General features: G+C 33.8%; 1 non-coding gene across 1 annotated transcript; it reads right to left on the bottom strand.

Moving 5' to 3' along the window:
* Positions 1-740: 740 nt before the first annotated feature.
* LOC139874012 (small nucleolar RNA R71) lies at positions 741-847 on the bottom strand. Its single transcript, XR_011767717.1, has one exon. It is a non-coding gene; the product is annotated as a small nucleolar RNA R71 (small nucleolar RNA).
* Positions 848-15,496: the final 14,649 nt, after the last annotated feature.

Genomic DNA, 15,496 nt, shown 5'->3' with positions numbered 1-15,496 from the left:
TGTGTCAAAATAGAATTGTTAACTAATTTGTGATTAAGTAGTTTCTTAATTATTTTAAATTATTAACAGTCTTTGATTTTTAAACTTATAGAATCGGTGCGTTTAATAGTTTTGTTAGTTGTGTGATTGACAGATTTTAGGTTGCATATGCCATATACCCGAAGTTCAGATTCTCCATTACTTACACCGCTTACAGAACCTGATAGAAAGCTTGGTAGGATCCCAAAAGAAGTACTTGAACTTTTTGAATCTTCATCAAAGCAAGAAACTTTTGATTCAGAATCAAGTACAACCAAGCCAAGATACTCTGAATTTGGTGAAACCGTTCATCCTCCAAATTTTGAAATGGAAGGAGTGGCAAGGCAGGTGGTACCAAGACAATCAATGGCGGCCAAGATGAAAGCAACCCGAACCAGACAAGGTAGCGCCATTACTCCGCCCACAGGTGAAGAAAAATTTGAAATAAAAGGACCTATTCTCCAAATGATTACCAACATATGTCAATTTGGTGGTGGTCCAAATGAAGATGCAAACGAACATATTCGTCTTTTTCAAGAGATATGTCTTCTTTTCAAACTTAAACCAGACACTGACCAGGCCATATTTTTAAGACTTTTCCCATGGACACTCCACGGGGAAGCACGAAGTTGGTTAGATTCATTGGCGAGGCTACAATAGAAACTTGGGATGGTATGATGGAAAAATTTCTTAAGAAATATTTTCCAGCTTCCAAGTCCGCGAGACTCCAACAAGAAATTACCCAATTCTATCAAAAGCCGATGGAAACCTTATATGAAGCATGGAATCGGTTTTTCAAAATGCTAAGAGGTTGTCCAAACCATGGTCTGGATACCTTCCAACAAGTTCAAATTTTTTACAAGGGTTGTGATGTTGCAACCCGAATTTCCATTGATCAAGCGGCCGGAGGTTCACTCATGGACAAAACCGAGAAAGAGGCTTATGAGATAATCGAGAAGCAAGCCGATTATTCTCATGAGTGACATCAAGAACGACCAATTACTCGTAATGCTCAAGTCCATAGCGCCGGTGCTTATGATGACCTTAGTTCCCTAAGTGTGAAAATAGACGGTGTTGCTCGAAACATGGACAAAACACCAAGGAAATTCATAGTATGAAAGTAGGTTGTGAATATTGTGGTGGTCTCCATTTAGGAAAAGATTGTGATGCCGGTTTAACAATGGCTCAAAAAGAAGAAGTGGCTTTCATAAGCCAAAGAAATAATAATCAATTTCAAGGAAGAGCCCAATTTAACCGAAACTTCAACAACCCCTACAACCCTCAAGGTCAAAATTCCAATTACCAACAAGGGTCAAGTAGTGGGTTCCAACAACAAACTCCGAGTTTTTATCAAAAACCCCAACAAGAAGAGAAAAAGTCAAATATGGAGAGTTTGTTGGAGAAGTTAATTGCATCTCAGACCCAGCTTGTCACCAATATAAGCCAAACAAACGAGAAGAACGAACACCAATTTAAAAACCAACAAGCTGCAATTCACAATCTGGAGAAGCAAATGAGTGGTTTAGCTAGTTTACTTAGCGAAAGAAAACCAGGGAGTTTACCGGGGGATACTAATAAGAACCCCCGAAATGAACACGCCAATGTTATCACCACACGGAGTGGTCTAGCATACGAAGCTCCAAAAATGCCTGAAGATTCTGATTTCAGTGTTCCGTTGAACAAAAATGACGAACCGGTTAAGGAGCCGAAACAAGTGGTTGAGAAGGAAGAACGGGAGAAACCCGTAGTGAAGCCATATCAACCACCGCTCCCATACCCAAGGAAGCAACAACAAGAAAGGCTCGAAGCCGAAAGGTTAAAATTTCTAGATATGTTTAAACAAATTAACATAAATATGCCTTTTATTGATGTGATTTCAGGTATGCCCAAGTATGCTAAGTTCTTAAAAGACTTACTTACTAACCGCAAGAAGATGGAAAGCGTTTCATCAGTCACTTTAAATGCTAGATGTTCAGCTCTGGTGTCTAACACACTTCCTGAAAAGCTTCAGGATCCAGGTTGTTTTACTATTCCATGTTTAATGGGTGACCTCGACTGTATGAGGGCATTGGCCGATTTGGGGGCTAGTATCAATTTAATGCCCTATTCGATTTACCTTAAATTAGCCCCTGGGAAACTCAAGACCACACGAATGGCTATTCAACTAGCTGATCGCTCTATAAAATTCCCTCGAGGAATAATAGAGAATTTGTTAGTTAAGACCGGAAATCTGATTTTTTGGCAGACTTTGCGGTTTTAGACATGGAAGTTGATGAAAGAATACCAATTATTTTGGGTCGACAATTTTTGAATATAGCTAGATGTGTCATTGATGTTTATGACCAGCAGTTGACCCTTAGAATTGGTGAAGCTAGTGCAACTTTTACAATTGACAAGTCATTAAAATATCCTGAATCTTCAGATGATACTTGTTATTTTATGTAAAGCATAGACTCGCATTATGAGTTCTTGCAGGAATTTCCCGAATCAGATGAAACAGGTGTATACGATTTGGCGAGTGGAGATGAAGAATTTTCCATTGAAGAAATGGATGTGATGGCCACTTTGATGGCAAATGGGTATGAACCAACTGAGGAGGAGATAGAACAACTGAACAAGGATAGTGAGTACCGGAGTAAATCCTCAATTGAGGAACCTCCAATTTTGGAGCTTAAGCCACTCCCTGATCATCTTGAGTACGCTTTCCTTCAGGAAGATTCGAAGCTTCCGGTAATTATTTCCTCACTTCTTTCTAAGCATGAAAAAGAACGTCTTGTTTCCTTGTTACAGGCCCACAAACCAGCCATTGCATGGAAAATCCATGATATAAAAGGAATTAGTCCTTCTTATTGCACGCACAAGATCTTGATGGAAGAAAATTCCAAACCAGTGGTGCAACATCAAAGGAGACTAAATCCTCATATGCAAGATGTTGTTAAAAAGGAAATTATTAAATTGCTAGATGCAGGTCTAATCTACCCAATCTTAGACAGTCCGTGGATAAGCCCGGTCCATTGTGTTCCTAAAAATAGTGGTATAACTGTTATCACCAATGATAAAGACGAGCTTATCACAACACGAACTGTCACGGGGTGGCGAGTTTGTATAGATTATCGTAAGCTAAACGATGCCACGAGAAAAGACCATTTTCCGCTACCATTCATTGATCAAATGTTAGAGAGACTAGCAGGAAATAGCTTTTATTGTTTCCTAGATGGTTTTTAGGGTACTTTTAAATTCCCATCTCCCCCAAGGATCAAGAAAAGACTACCTTCACGTGTCCCTATGGCACCTTTTTATACCGCCGAATGCCCTTTGGTCTATGTAATGCTCCCGCAACATTCCAAAGGTGCATGATGGCCATTTTCCACGATATGATTGAAGAATGAATGGAAGTGTTCATGGATGACTTTTCAGTCTTCGGTGACACGTTCGATTCATGCCTTCTAAATTTGGAGAAAATGCTAATTAGGTGTGAGAAATCAAACTTAGTGTTAAATTGGGAGAAATGCCACTTTATGGTTAAAGAAGGCATTGTCTTGGGGCACAAAATCTCAAGTGTTGGTATTCAGGTGGATCCAGCTAAGGTTGACGTCATTGCCAACCTTCCACCTCCTTCAAATGTGAAGGGTGTGAGAAGTTTTCTTGGGCATGTCGGGTTTTACCGGCGATTTATTAAAGATTTTTCAAAAATTGCAACGCCATTGAATAAACTTCTCGAAAAAGATGCACCCTTTTCTTTCACAAGTGAATGCACTAAGGCATTCAACATTTTAAAAAAAAACTTGTTAACGCACCAATAAACATAGCTCCAAATTGGTCACTACCATTCGAGCTAATGTGCGATGCATCGGATTTTGCAGATGGTTCAGTTTTGGGCCAACGGGTTGAGAAACGTTTTCAACCCATTTATTATGCAAGTAAGACTTTACAAGGAGCTCAATTGAACTACACAACCACGAAAAAAGAGCTTCTTGCTATCGTCTTTTCTTTTGACAAATTCCGATCATATCTTGTCCTATCGAAGACAATTGTCTTCACCGATCATTCGGCATTGAAATACCTTTTCTCTAAGCCGGATGCAAAACCTCGATTGCTAAGATGGGTCTTGCTTTTGCAAGAATTTGATATCGAGATTAAGGACAAGAAAGGTGCCAAAAATCTCGCGGCTGACCATCTCTCTAGACTTGAAAATCCCAATCTTGAAGTACTCTATGAATCGAGTATTAGAGATGATTTTCCCGATGAATATCTCATGCGAGTAGAGAAGGTGGAAGACCCGTGGCATGTTGATTTCGCCAATTACATTGTTGAGGGGTACCTAGAAACCGGTTGGTCACATCAAAAAAGGAAGAAATTCTTTAGTGACCTAAAATACTATTTTTCGGAAGACCCTTATCTATTTAGGTGTCACGACCCGGAAAATTTCGACTAATTTTAAACCAAACTCTCGATACAATCTAATATTTTCGACACGATATGCAAAGTTTGTAATATTGAGTCTCAAAAACCTTGAAACTATGTTCATATATTCAGTTACCGTTCGACTGTCCTCGATGATTCACGAATCATTGCTTGTAAATATGTGGATATAAATAAAAATGTGTAGATATAAATATATGTATAATATATATAATAATTTGAACATTAATAAACTATTACGTACATTTATAACTAAATATGTACAATACATTGTAATCAAAACTATTATTTCTTGTATATCTAATTTAATTATTTAATATATATTTAATTTCATAGTAAATTTTGTTATTTAAAAATGTTTATATATATACATAGCATATATTAAATATAATCAATTTTGAGTTTAAATGGTTAATGTCTGTAACTCTCGGTTGACGTTTAATTATTTTTAAAATAGGTCTAATATATATATATATATATATATATATATATATATATATATATATATATATATATATATATATATATATATATATATATATATATATGAAGTTTAAAAATAAAAGTTGTTTCAAAATTTGATTAAAAAGATAACAGTTTTGATTAATTATTTTTTTACCTTTTCAAATTAAGTTTTAGTACTCCGTACATAATAATTGGAACATAAAATAAATAATTATAGAACCTTTTTGATCAGGTTTCAAACAGGTAATGAGTGAAATAATTAAATATATTTAATCTAAAAATTTGGGATTTTTAGGAACACTTTTATCTGTAACTGTTTAGCAATGGACACGATATAGCACTCCGCGAAGTAAAAATATCTAAACTGTCGATACACGAATTTAAAAGTATGGCTGATGAACTGTACCTTTTCGATTCATCTTTTCAATTCCATTCAACACATGTTATTATTAAATTATATTATAAGTATTATTATATTATTATTCTTAAATTATGATTACAGCTATGTGAATATATATGTACAATCCACACAAGAACAAGAATTCACGAGATTTTATATGATTTGAACTGTGTTACTATTTCAAATCAATCACACTTTCTCTTATTATATATTCATGTATATATGCATGCTTTTAAGAAAACCCAAGATATATATCTTTTTGCTTTGCTCACCCTCATGTTCGACATCTTGCAAACCCAACATCCACAACCACATTAAAAATGTCACTACCATTTTCCACAACCCACATCACCTTTGTTTCGATGGCATCTGTAAACCAAGACCAAACCCATCAACAATTCACCATTACCACCATTACAACCATCTATCAAACCCAATTCATATTCACCTCCTTCTTTGGCAACCTTGGCCATCACCATTGAGACCACCATCGGCCTCCCAACTACCGGCCACCATCACCCACGGTCACCTCCGACTAACCACCTTACCACCACCATGTTATTAAAACCGCCACTCTCACCATCTCAAAACCCATCACCAACGAACACCACCATGAAACCTTCACCTACACACCACACGCTACCACTTCAACTATATTAACCATCACCTTGAATTCTTTGCATCCTTCTTCTTTGATTAACTACCACCTACGGCCCTCATCACAATCAACCACCATCTTTATTCGAACCCTCGCATCTCTTTCACTCTTTGTGTTTCTTCACGCAACTTACCAAGTACTCGAGTTCTTGTTGCTGTATCAACCCACTCAACAACCATCACCTTGAACCTATTTCTTTTCTTGTTTAAAACCCAACACTACCGAAAACAATTATGGCCACAATTATTACGTTTCCTTTTATTTAATAAAGATGGATAGATTATTCTTTTTGGAAGAATTGACACACCCACATGTTATCCACTACCTCCTTTAAAAAAATAATAATAATAGATAGTATAAAGATGTTGGGATAGTGACGGCTCATGGTCTTCAAATGAGGTTCCTAACGTAATTAACTTGGGCCGTAAACTCTAGTTTAGCTAGTTTGGCTATGGTTGCTTTACTGATTGGGCCGAGACATGATAGTGATAAACCTGTTTTGCTGTTGGGCCGATACATTTTTGAGTGTTGGGTCTCTCCTTGTTACATGGACTTTTGAAGTAATTTGGGTCAAGAGTCTTGCAAACCTACCACTTCATGATTCTTGGATTACTTCCGATGACAACACATTTAAAAAAAAAAACGTAAATGATGATGATAATTATGTTAATAAAAAAATGATTATGATTTGAATAATAAATATGAAGTATGATGATAGATGTGATGATCGTGAGGATCATGATAGTTGACGATGATGAATATAGACGATGATGATATGAAAAGGTTACTATGAATGACGGTCATGGTAATGAACTCATAAAGATGATAGAAACTGTTTTGCATATGTTAAATACATAGGCGTACGAGTCATCTTAAGAAAGTAGCAGTGGTTCAATGGTTTAGAGTTATGGTTTAGAGTTATGGTTGTTAATGGTCAAGGATGTTTGCGTGTTAGCAAGAGGTCTTGTGTTCGATTCCGGGCTCGAACAATCTATTTATTTTTTTAGCGTCTTAAGGTATTATTATTATTATTATTATTATTATTATTATTATTATTATTATTATTATTATTACTATTATTATTATTATTATTAGTAAAAATTACCATTTATTATTAAAGATAACATTTTTATTAAAGTTTTCATTACTAATAAAGTTATCATTTTTATTAAAAACTATCATTTTATTTATCATAATTGGTATTATTATTGTGTTATCATTAATACTATTTTTATTATTACTATTATTATTTTTAGTATTATTATAATTATTATTTTTAGCAAACAAATGTTATTACAAAACAACTAATACTACATACTAATATGTTTTTAACTAATATATTACCAATTATATTGATAAAACTTTAATTAAATTATATATCATATATTTATTATAAGTATAATTATACTTAAAGATACTAATTGTAATAAATTATAAAACATATTTAAACTTAGTTGATTAAATGGAATATTTGTTAATATATGTGCAACTGATATAGGTTCGTGAATCCGAGGCCAACCCTATATTTGTTCAATGATGTTATATGTATTTTTACTACAAAATACATTAGGTGAGTTTCATTCGCTCCCTTTTTAATTTCTTTTGCAATATATATTTTTGGGCTGAGAATACATGCGCTGCTTTTATAAATGCTTTACGAAATAGACACAAGTACTTCAAATATATTCTACGTTGAGTTGTACCACTGGCATACTTCCTTGTAGCTTGGTAACTACCATTTACATGCGGTATTGTAAACGCGAATCCTGTTGATAGATCTATCGGGCCTGACAACCCCAACCGGACTGGACGACTAGTATTCAACGGTTGCACAGTACTTCGTTCTGATGACTACACTTGGTACAGTGTAGTGAGATTTCAAAATAAAGGGAATATTTAAATGTTAAGTATGGTTACCAAGTGCTCAACCACTTAGAATGCTTTACATACACTTGCGAGTGTATTATGTTTATGAAAATGAAATCTTGTGGTCTATTAACATATTGAAATAATTGTTATGATAAACTTATGAACTCACCAACCTTTTGGTTGACACTTTTAAGCATGTTTATTCTCAGGTACAAATTAAGTCTTCCGCTGTGCATTTGCTCATTTTAAAGACATTATTTGGAGTCGATCATCGCAATGGGACTAGATGTTGGTGACTTCGTCCAGATGGATTAGGACGGGTCTTCACAGTTGGTATCAGAGTGGTGGTCTTAGAGAACCAGGTCTTGCATTAATGTGTCTAACTGATAGTTGATTAGATGCATTAGTGAGTCTGAACTTCGACCGTGTCTACATGTCAAAAGTTTTGCTTATCATTCCGTGTCGAAAATTTCCTGCTTATCATTCGTAGGGAATCGCTTGCTTATCATACTTAATCTTGACATATCTTACTGCCAGGATTGCATGAATAGTATAGACAAAATTCATATCTTAGCGTATCTGATAATTTATATCTTAGCATATCTGTTATTGTTACCTTTGCCTGGCAGCTTCCGTAGATTCCTCCATAACTTATGGAATTTTAGTATTATATATGCATATGTAAATTATGTATTGTAGGGTACTAATCTACATCCTATTATCTATTTCTTATCGAAAATCCTTCATCTGATCGTACGAGATGAATCCCTCAACCAGTTCGAATTCCTCGGATTTCGACAGCTATACCGATTTGGAGTTTCATCTAAGCTCCGAAAGTAGCGTCACCAGAATGAATCAACCAATCAGCCATCCCCAATTCATCTGATGGGTTCGTAGTCGACTTAATCAATGGAGACGCGAAGTAGGCGATCCCTTCCACTAACTGAATTCACCTCTTGATGAAGAACCTGAAGCACTTACCGGCAAACCTGTTCGTAACACCATTTTCACCCCCATTTCCCAAATATCCCGTTACGAATATATTATATTTAAAATTCAAAACCTTATTCACTCGCCCGTTCTTACCGACAATCATCCCGGAGTGATCAAAGAAGTCAACGAACTTCGCGCTCGAGTAATAAACTTGGAGAATATGGTGCAAAACTTACCAGCTTCAGCAACATCATCGGCACCAACAGTACCGTCAGTAACAGCACCAGTACCATGAACAATCCATGCCTCAACATCTTATTCTGTACCTCGAGTACAATCATCGTTCTACGTATCGTTCTACATCATTTAATTCGTTCGACATGGTGATTATGTAATCTCTAATGTTTTAGAGATTATATATTCTTGTTCCAACGGTAAATCAAATGAGTTTAATATCATATTGACTCATTAAATCCATGGTTACATCTGAAGAAAATATATATGTAAGTATATTTTCATAAAGATTGTAATTAAAATTCTTTTGTACAAACTGTTAATGGTGAAAATATTTTAACGGGTTGGTAATACCCGAGGAATATTTAGATTTCACATTAATCAATTACACGGCAAATTCTTCGACTCTGATTCAAAAATCAGTCACTATTCTACTTATATCCATAGATATATATATCCGTTCATCACAGAATCCATTTTCGTTCAATTTTATATTTGGATTTTGACCTATCAGAATCCAACAAGTGGCATAATGAAGAAAACATCGGACAAAGTAAAATTTGTTAGAAACAAACGAACTAACTAATTGAAATATTGTTAAGAATCCATGCTAACTGTTCCTAGCTAACTATTCCTAGCTAACTGGTTACATTTTATTTATCGCAATTCAATTATCGTAATTTACATTCTCGCAATTTATATTCTTGCAATTTACATTCTCGCAATTTTATTTATCGTCATTTAATTTCTGTATTTATTTTACGCACTTTAAATAACGGGACACGTATACAAGGTTTCGACATATCATATTGACCCATCTATATATTTATCTTGGAACAACCATAGACACTCTATATGCAAATGACGGAGTTAGCTATACAGGGTTGAGGTTGATTCCAAAATATATATATAGTTTGAGTTGTGATCAATACTGAGACCGGTACACGGGTCACGATACGTATTAATTAATTCGAATGTTATATATTAAACTATATATGAACTATTGAACTGTTAAATGTGGACTATCGACTGTGGACGAATAATATTGGACAATTAAAATGAATTAAAATACTGATTATAACATATGAAACTAAATAATTCTTCAAGTTTGCCACTTGATTTCATCTTAAACCTCATTTGAATCTTGACAATTCCATTCCATGTTCAAATTTTTCATGATTCTTGAAAACACCTCGATCGAGAGGATGAACCAACCGCACTTCATCTACAGAAGAAAAGATTTATGAATACAGTATTGCACCTGAGAAACTCTTGGAGTTTGAGTAAAGGTTTAACACGTATCTGTGCTAGCTCCTTTAGCAATGTTACTAATGAAAATCACTTTGCAATCCTTTTCCAAAGTAGCCAAAATTGTCACAGCTCCAGCAAGTCAACTTTGACTTTTCGTTTGAAACAACCTTATTATAACCTTGATATATATGCGTACCCTTTATTGTTACTGGGGAACCTTTTATATTCCACGATATTACCATCAGCGTTTAACCATCTAAAAGCACAATTCTCCTGAAACCACCTCGGTTTGATAACCGATGACCCAGATCCGTAAACTTTGAAAATGCTGACGAAGCAGCATGTTGTAGATGGTCTTAATGGCCAAAAGTTGATGATAAAGAAGGAAGTGTTAGGAACGCTCGATAGAAAATTTGGCAGAGTAAAACGGATTGAGCTAACTATAAAGGAGACCAAGGGCAAATACAAGGATCAAACCCTATATTCAAAGAATCCAGGAAATTCTGGATCCGTCTAAATCTTTAGAGAAAATCTTTCTCCGAAGTCATGTTAAAATCCTTCCGGAAACATTTTCTACATCATCCTTCGATCTAGAAATTTCAAAATATCGTCATAAATATCTTCAATATTTCTGAAGATATCTTCATAAATATCTTCGTCCGAAATTATCTATCTTCTCGTGTATCTATGTTACCTCATAAAAGAAACTGTTTCAGTTTCTATCCTTCTATAAAATTTGAGTTTAAATTATGAATGATTTCCTAGAGAAGTGTTGGGAATTGAAGCATGAGTTAGTATAATATAATGACGCCGGGCCAACGTGATTATATTACAGTAGGTCATGCTAAATTTCTAATGTAACGTGATGTTGATTCAAAGACCTTATCCTCATCATGTGCCATGTTACACGACTCTTTCATTCTCCTTAATCTCTAAGCATATCACGGAATTATTTCGTTGATAATTATGTTTTTCCGTAATTCCAACAGTTGCTAATAAATCGTGCTATCACATTTTCTTTTTGATTAGAAGATTTCCTTAAATTCCTTGAATTTCGGGAATCCACCATGACTACGTCAAAAGTTAAGACAAAACTTTTCACTCTTTTGTGATAGCTCCACTTATACGCTTCAAGTAATCGAATCGTTTTATCTATATTACTCAATAATGATAAAACTCTATTTAGCAACTCATATTCGCATAAAAACATTTTTATTGTTAGCCATGACGACCTCGATAAAATTTCGGGACGAAATTTGTTTAACGGTTGGGTACTGTCACGACCCGGAAAATTTCGACTAATTTTAAACCAAACTCTCGATACAATCTAATATTTTCGACACGATATGCAAAGTTTGTAATATTGAGTCTCAAAAACCTTGAAACTATGTTCATATATTCAATTACCGTTCGACTGTCCTCGATGATTCACGAATCATTGCTTGTAAATATGTGGATATATATAAAAATGTGTATATATAAATATATGTATAATATATATAATAATTTGAACATTAATAAACTATTACGTACATTTATAACTAAATATGTACAATACATTGTAATCAAAACTATTATTTCTTGTATATCTAATTTAATTATTTAATATATATTTAATTGTGTAGTAAATTTTGTTATTTAAAAATGTTTATATATATACATAGCATATATTAAATATAATCAATTTTGAGTTTAAATGGTTAATGTCTGTAACTCTCGGTTGACGTTTAATTATTTTTAAAATAGGTCTAATATATATATATGAAGTTTAAAAATAAAAGTTGTTTCAAAATTTGATTAAAAAGATAACAGTTTTGATTAATTATTTTTTTTTACCTTTTCAAATTAAGTTTTAGTACTCCGTACATAATAATTGGAACATAAAATAAATAAATATAGAACCTTTTTGATCAGGTTTCAAACAGGTAATGAGTGAAATAATTAAATATATTTAATCTAAAAATTTGGGATTTTTAGGAACACTTTTATCTGTAACTGTTTAGCAATGGACACGATATAGCACTCCGCGAAGTAAAAATATCTAAACTGTCGGTACAAGAATTTAAAAGTATGGCTGATGAACTGTACCTTTTCGATTCATCTTTTCAATTCCATTCAACACATGTTATTATTAAATTATATTATAAGTATTATTATATTATTATTCTTAAATTATGATTACAGCTATGTGAATATATATGTACAATCCACACAAGAACAAGAATTCACGAGATTTTATATGATTTGAACTGTGTTACTATTTCAAATCAATCACACTTTCTCTTATTATATATTCATGTATATATGCATGCTTTTAAGAAAACCCAAGATATATATCTTTTTGCTTTGCTCACCCTCATGCTCGACATCTTGCAAACCCAACATCCACAACCACATTAAAAATGTCACTACCATTTTCCACAACCCACATCACCTTTGTTTCGATGGCATCCGTAAACCGAGACAAAACCCATCAACAATTTACCATTACCACCATTACAACCATCTATCAAACCCAATTCATATTCACCTCCTTCTTTGGCAACCTTGGCCATCACCATTGAGACCACCATCGGCCTCCCAACTACCGGCCACCATCACCCACCGTCACCTCCGACTAACCACCTTACCACCACCATGTTATTAAAACTGCCACTCTCACCATCTCAAAACCCATCACCAACGAACACCACCATGAAACCTTCACCTACACACCACACGCTAGCACTTCAACTATATTAACCATCACCTTGAGTTCTTTGCTTCCTTCTTCTTTGATTAACTACCACCTACGGCCCTCATCACAATCAACCACCATCTTTATTCGAACCCTCGCATCTCTTTCACTCTTTGTGTTTCTTCATGCAACTTACCAAGTACTCGAGTTCTTGTTGATGTATCAACCCACTCAACAACCATCACCTTGAACCTATTTCTTTTCTTGTTTAAAACCCAACACTACCGAAAACAATTATGGCCACAATTATTACGTTTCCTTTTATTTAATAAAGATGGATAGATTATTCTTTTTGGAAGAATTGACACACCCACATGTTATCCACTACCTCCTTTAAAAAAATAATAATAATAGATAGTATAAAGATGTTGGGATAGTGACGGCTCATGGTCTTCAAATGAGGTTCCTAACGTAATTAACTTGGGCCGTAAACTCTAGTTTAGCTAGTTTGGCTATGGTTGCTTTACTGATTGGGCCGAGACATGATAGTGATAAACCTGTTTTGCTGTTGGGCCGATACATTTTTGAGTGTTGGGTCTCTCCTTGTTACATGGACTTTTGAAATAATTTGGGTCAAGAGTCTTGCAAACCTACCACTTCATGATTCTTGGATTACTTCCGATGACAACACATTTAAAAAAAAAAAACGTAAATGATGATGATAATTATGTTAATAAAAAAATGATTATGATTTGAATAATAAATATGAAGTATGATGATAGATGTGATGATCGTGAGGATCATGATAGTTGACGATGATGAATATAGACGATGATGATATGAAAAGGTTACTATGAATGACGGTCATGGTAATGAACTCATAAAGATGATAGAAACTGTTTTGCATATGTTAAATACATAGGCGTACGAGTCATCTTAAGAAAGTAGCAGTGGTTCAATGGTTTAGAGTTATGGTTTAGAGTTATGGTTGTTAATGGTCAAGGATGTTTGCGTGTTAGCAAGAGGTCGTGTGTTCGATTCCGGGCTCGAACAATCTATTTATTTTTTTTAGCGTCTTAAGGTATTATTATTATTATTACTATTATTATTATTATTATTAGTAAAAATTACCATTTATTATTAAAGATAACATTTTTATTAAAGTTTTCATTACTAATAAAGTTATCATTTTTATTAAAAACTATCATTTTATTTATCATAATTGGTATTATTATTGTGTTATCATTAATACTATTTTTATTATTACTATTATTATTTTTAGTATTATTATAATTATTATTTTTAGCAAACAAATGTTATTACAAAACAACTAATACTACATACTAATATGTTTTTAACTAATATATTACCAATTATATTGATAAAACTTTAATTAAATTATATATCATATATTTATTATAAGTATAATTATATTTAAAGATACTAATTGTAATAAATTATAAAACATATTTAAACTTAGTTGATTAAATGGAATATGTATTAATATATGTGCAACTGATATAGGTTCGTGAATCCGAGGCCAACCCTATACTTGTTCAATGATGTTATATGTATTTTTACTACAAAATACATTAGGTGAGTTTCATTCGCTCCCTTTTTAATTGCTTTTGCAATATATATTATTGGGCTGAGAATACATGCGCTGCTTTTATAAATGCTTTACGAAATAGACACAAGTACTTCAAATATATTCTACGTTGAGTTGTACCACTGGCATACTTCCCTGTAGCTTGGTAACTACCATTTACATGCGGTATTGTAAACGCGAATCCTGTTGATAGATCTATCGGGCCTGATAACCCCAACCGGACTGGACGACTAGTATTCAACGGTTGCACAGTACTTCGTTCTGATGACTACACTTGGTACAGTGTAGTGAGATTTCATAATAAAGGGAATATGCGACGTTGATTAAATGTTAAGTATGGTTACCAAGTGCTCAACCACTTAGAATGCTTTACATACACTTGCGAGTGTATTATGTTTATGAAAATGAAATCTTGTGGTCTATTAACATATTGAAATAATTGTTATGATAAACCTATGAACTCACCAACCTTTTGGTTGACACTTTTAAGCATGTTTATTCTCAGGTACGAATTAAGTCTTCCGCTGTGCATTTGCTCATTTTAAAGACATTATTTAGAGTCGATCATCGCAATGGGACCAGATGTTGGTGACTTCGTCCAGATGGATTAGGACGGGTCTTCACATTAGGCGATGTGCGGATGGAGTTATTTGCAGGTGTGTTTCGGGAAAGGAATTGATGTGCGTAGAGGTGTATACGAAATAGTTATATTTTTACTGCAAAATATTATTAAATACGATACAATTTTACACAAGTTATTTATTTATTTATAGAGTGGATATACCTAAATCTTGCTACAACACTTATAGGCAGTGTACCTAATCGTACAGTAGTGTAGTTTTTAGTAAGTCCGGTTCATTCCACAGGGAGCTAGTCAAGTTTAACGCTATATTTTTAAAACTATATTTGTATAAATATAAATATATATATAAGTAATATTATTATTATAAAAGGGGGTTT

This window comes from Rutidosis leptorrhynchoides, chromosome 10 (genome assembly GCF_046630445.1).
Source record: "Rutidosis leptorrhynchoides isolate AG116_Rl617_1_P2 chromosome 10, CSIRO_AGI_Rlap_v1, whole genome shotgun sequence".
In the NCBI taxonomy this organism is placed as follows: domain Eukaryota; kingdom Viridiplantae; phylum Streptophyta; class Magnoliopsida; order Asterales; family Asteraceae; genus Rutidosis; species Rutidosis leptorrhynchoides.
Note: the sequence above shows the minus strand (reverse complement) of the source record. Positions and strands in the feature narration are given on the sequence as shown.